The sequence below is a fragment of the Salvia splendens genome, unplaced genomic scaffold (genome assembly GCF_004379255.2).
Source record: "Salvia splendens isolate huo1 unplaced genomic scaffold, SspV2 ctg845, whole genome shotgun sequence".
NCBI classification, from domain to species: Eukaryota; Viridiplantae; Streptophyta; class Magnoliopsida; order Lamiales; family Lamiaceae; genus Salvia; species Salvia splendens.
The window spans coordinates 25,765-31,593 of record NW_024599526.1 but is presented as its reverse complement, the minus strand read 5'-3'; the positions used below and the strand labels follow the sequence as shown (position 1 = coordinate 31,593).

General features: G+C 35.6%; 1 pseudogene; it reads right to left on the bottom strand.

Annotated features, from left to right (window-relative positions):
* Positions 1–636: 636 nt before the first annotated feature.
* Positions 637–5,540, bottom strand: LOC121791591 (annotated as a pseudogene).
* Between the last annotated feature and the right edge of the window lie 289 nt (positions 5,541–5,829).

The window sequence follows — 5,829 nt, the reverse complement described above, 5'->3', positions numbered from 1 at the left end:
GCATCGTAGCCTCATCCAGTGGGGTCTGAGTTGAATACAAAACTAGAGGTCTCCAACAGCTATAGCAAATATTGAAAGAGGGGAATGTATGTTCAATATCGATTCTTTGTGATCTTATTATAATGCTGAATGTGACAGCCCTTGTAAACTTTCATCTCCCCCACAAAGCTCTGTATATTTACACACCACACACAAAAAGGGGCTTTGCCCTTCTTCTTCGACGCGAGTTTAGATGATCTGCTCTCGTGTTAATTTCATTAATGGACGCTTTTCGTACTATGATATATAACAAGAGCTATGGCTTAGATCAATGGCTCTCAAGGATTTGCACTGTGTTCTCACTTGTAACTACTTTCATCTCAATCAAGGCACCTTTTTGATTTATCTAGCACCGAACTTTATTTTTTCTTCAATGTCTTCTATCTATAGTTTACTTAATTTCAAAGAATACTGCACTTGGGGCCTACCTTCTACACCAACCGATCAAAGCCAACCATCACTATCAAATCTCTTCAAAATTTGATTCAGGAGCAACCATCAGTACTTACCTTAGGCTAGACATGGAGAAATCATATGACAAAAGAAATTATACGTAACAACGAAATTTTGTTTGTGCAGGTAGAAATGAGAAGGTCCTAAATCAAGAAAACTGCAAATATAATTAATAGCAAGCTATCAGTTCGTCATCAATTTCATGTCCAATTTCAAGTGAAGAAGATAAACAATCACAATCAATATCTAGAGAGCAGTAGGAACAACAATAGCAGCTGTTATTCTGCTTGTAGGCCCTATCGAGATATTCGCAAAGTGCATGGTGTACCTATGTATAAGCTTTACTTTGAGGCACACGTGCAGGTAACGATCATGAGTCACCCAACACGGCTTGAACTTAACTTCACTTGGATCTTATCCAATCAACAAAATTGTCCAGGATCAAAGGCCATGCGTGATCTGGATCATAATTGCAAAATCTGGAAAACTGATCTGTTACAATATCATCAACGAATATCGTTAAATTAATCGTAGTAAATATATTCTAGAACGACGGCCAACAAGAAAAAGTCATCATAGCAGTTCTAGATGTCTGGATTTGTTTGAGATAATAATTGGATCATCAACATACCTCGTTGCAGAACCGATAGAAACCCATCCACTGATCCATGTTAATCACCTTGTAATCAATCTGTATCTGTAATCAGCCACATATGTAATGAATACTTTTGTAATAATGACATAAATGAGTGTGTGCTTATTCAAATATTCTTCCATATTTATATTTCCATCAATTGTGTTTATAACTTCAGACTATTGCTTTGAGGGACTTTAATATATCCGGTGATAGATGTAAACGGGGTGCCTGAAACGTAAAACTTATGTGCATAAATGAAGTAGAAGAAAACAGGCATGGAGAAATCTCTATCATGATTGTATGTACGATCAATCGTTTGGAACACATGAATCATGCAAACGGACAGCAATTGGTAAAATGGAGTACCTTCAGATACTGATTAAGTGCATCCACTTGAGGATGGAATTGTGACCCAAGAACGAGATCCAGCAGGAGACAAATGCTTTCAATGTCTATGCTTTTTTGCTTCTCCTCTGGAAGAAGTAGGGAACATACAGCACATGAAGGTCAGAAATAGGAGCTAAAGCCTCGAAAACGAAGCTCTGAACATTTATTCCGAGTAACTTACCAGTCAGGCAATATCTAAAGGCATATGAATAGAAGTCAATGAAGTTTGACGACCTTCTGACCTTTTAAGAGAAAAAGCAAATTCGATCAACAATAAGCACTAGAAGAAAATTATTCTGGTACCATCATTGTTAGTGCCATAATCACTAGAATTCAGTTTCATTTAAAAACCAGAATGTGACCATAATTCATACCTCTTTCTCAAGATCCAGAAGTGCCTTTTTCACTTTAATCATGGTGTCAGCTCTTAGAGCTTTAAAGCCAGTTCGCCACTCATCCTGAAATCCATTGAACTCAAGAGAGAAGGTTGATCAATTAAGTGAAAATAAATAAGATGAATGTTTCAACAAGTCCTCCGGCTTACAGCTATTTAATCTTCTATATACCTCATCAAAACAAGACATAAAAGATGTACAATATATCGAAACAAGTGATAAAAATATTCCTTCTCCAACTCCCTTTCCCAAGCATATGATCCGAAATTTTCCCTTGACAGTACCATAGCAACCTTACAGGTAGCGACAATGTTATCAAATAGCGGATATGGAGGCGCCATGGCGCTATGGCATGGCGTTCAGTGGTGGAAACGCCATAGTACCATGTCGCTGCCATAGCACCGCCATATCCAACATTTGACAACATTGCATGTGTACTGTATTTAGGAATGGGGCATTATGCAAGAAACATGGATGTTAGAGTTGTATTTTATACTTAATTAATTGTTTAAAGTGTTTTAAATGTTATATTTTAATTATTTTCTAATTTCTGAATTATATATAAATATATAAGTATCGTTTTATTTATTTAATTATTGACCGCCATATCCGCCATAATAATACGCCATATCCCTGTGGCGGTTTTTAGGCGAACCACCATAAGCCGCCATACGAGATTGATAACATTGGGTAGCGATAAAGCCAAAGAGTTCAACAATTTTCAGATACACGTCACATCTAATTACTAATCACCAGCTGGTTTATTTAGATAGGAAATACTGAAGTCTATGATGCTACGGTTGAAGGTGAGATCCTTCAATTCACCCCAAACAAGACAAAACCAACTACAGTATACAAATATCAAGCCAATATCGACGGCACATTCTTACACATGTTATAGTTGTCTTAGACCCAAGATCTCAATGATATATGAGGCTGGAGAATACACTCTACAAGTTGAGGTAATTGCAGTTATATTTAAGTTCCTTATATAGAGAAACACAATATTCAACTCTCCATTATTGAAAAGAAAACTTAAAGTAGAGAATAGCATCATAGACTATGTTTAAACATTCATTCAACAGGATCTAGGTAGAATATGAAACTACTATAGAACCATTCCTACCAGGGTGAAGTATCCTTGTTTCTCTGCTTGCATTTTCCTAAAATCAAAGTATACAGATTTCAATATCTGATATAAAATGTTTCAACTGTAGATTACATAAAACAAATACAAGAATGACTCACCAAGCAAGCATTAATATCCTCACATCTGTGTGGTCAAGTTCCAAATCCGAGCACAGTGACTCAATTCCTTCTGGGCTGTTCACAAAAGATCAAAAATCATGCACGTCCAAGCAAATACATAGGAAAGAATAAAACTTGTGATTGAGAAAAGGAGCCAAACCAACGAGTACTAACCAGGAGCTAAGAGAATACATAGAACTTACAAGCAAAATTATCAACTTCTACACGCATAAGAGAATTAAATGGATAGATGGAGCTAAAAAGGACATGGGTATAGAAATTTCTGGAACAATCATGATGGAAATCTAAGCCTAAGTTTTTCTAAGGATCGTGGAAAGAAAGAAAGAAAGAAAAGCAATCTCCCGCCATTCTCTTGCAATAAAATAGTTACTGATATATATGATACAAAGCAAGACTCTGAATTCATAATTTGAAAATATCCATGCGAAACAAATAAAACATTTTCTTAATTCTTATCCATGATTAAAATGTAGTGTAAACCTCCATTGGGTTGCAACAATGAACTTTACTCAGGTTAAGTACATGGATAGCAGAGCATATAAGACCAATAATAATTTATAATGCAGATTGAGGGTACTTACTCAATAATACGAGAGGAACTGTTCGCATAATTATAGAAGAGCTGGTCAATCCGCTCCAGCTCTTTAGAAGCTGCTTTACCAGAAGCTGAACCATAGAAAAACATATCTCGCAGTAAGCAAATGAACAAAGTTTGAAAAGAAATGGAAGCATCACGAGATGGAAAATATTACTCATATAGCCATATGTTCTTCAGTTCTTGCAATTTTCTTTACATAACAATATTAATAAAATCTACATAACAAAATTGATCAAATCCATGGAGTGTGTGTTACTTATTTACTCAAGACAATTTGTAAAAATCATAACAAAATTGATAAAATCCAGAACCCTCCTCGTCATGCTAAACTTACAAATATAAGTTTCAAATTAAGTCCTTATCTTTAGCTATTGCGATCTCACTGTACAGAAAATAACTATGCATAATCTCTTCATAAACATCCAAGAAAACACATTACAGGTAAACTAATTGTAAAAATGATACTCCGTTGCTTTTGAGGAAAATTAAGCACTGTCAACTAGAACTTTGCAAAGATGGCAGGTTTCTAGCAGTCTATAGCTTTCAATTATTTGATTCCCACATTGTCATCACGCAACACAACACTGCTATATATTCCTTTGCCAGATCTAATAATTTAGAGATCGTAGTAGCTAATTCAATTGATGGGATCAGCCTTGTTTCCACAGCCAAATCTCATGACAATCTATGAAAGTTACGACCTTCGATTGCAGTCGTCCAGTACCAAAGTTATCACGTCATGTTTCTATCAATTACAAATTACACAATCTATGAAAGTTACGACCTTCGATTGCAGTCGTCCAGTACCAAAGTTATCACGTCATGTTTCTATCAATTACAAATTACACATTGTATCCAACTATTACTCCTACCTCTTGAAGATACAAAACTCAGAAGCTCATTAATCAGTATGTTTACTTCCACATGTCAAAGTGACAATTAATTATGCTGGCCGTCTACTGTCTAAGAATTGAGACGATTGAGTTATATCATTGGCATTACCAATGAAACTAAAGAGCATTACCACCAACCATATGTATAACTAAGTCAACTTACTCCAATAAATTCTTGATAAAAAATCAGAATGTGACATAAGTAAAAGCAAGCAATGGACAACGTTCATTGCATCGCAAACGTCAGTCACTTTTTCAAGCATCTCAAACACAATCACTCACGGAAAGCATTTAAGACTGCAAATAATCAAATCACACAACGAATTGCATTCCAATTCCACTACCATGCTAGTAAGAATCTACTTGCTCCCATATATTAGGTGCCCGATTAAAGTTAACAATTAACACGATCAAGGATGTAAAATCAAATCGCCTAAAATAATTCTACAAACACATACATTTATGTATCGAGATCATATTTATCTCCTCACCAAAGCAATTAATTGAACTTGATAAACATCGAACACACCCAAAATCCAAGTAAAATAGAGAGAACCTGCGCGAAAAAGATCCACCGTTGATGAAGCGCCGGAAGATGTCGAATTTGCGGAGCCTTTTTTCGATGAAGTGCGAGGCATATTTTCCAATAACTATCTCGAGAAATTGAGCTAGAAAAAAATTCAATAATTTTCACACCCCTTTTTCTTTATCTCCGACAAGAGAGAAAAAGAGGGCGTCAGCAAACTGAGGAATCTACTGCTACGAAATCTTCAGAAAGCGAGGAAATTAATATTAAACCAAAAATAAAATTGAATATTTTTCGATGGGGGAATTATTGGTGTAAATAAGGAATATAATTTCAATTGCCTCTATTAATTGCGCTTCGCTGGATTATACAACTCAATATATCATCTGCATTGATTATTTATTATGTACTTCAAAACTGTAGTACTCCTATCATTTATTTCGTTGACTTTTATTATAATTGTGTTATTAAAAAGTCCATTAGATTAACTCAAGCACGAGACTCGTCCATCCTTAACTAAATGGTCAGGGGATCGATCCCTGCCTTTGGGTATATTGAGATGCCTACAAATCAGCGCGGTGGATATATTGAGGTGCCTACCAATCAATGCGGAGAATAATCATTAGGCCCGC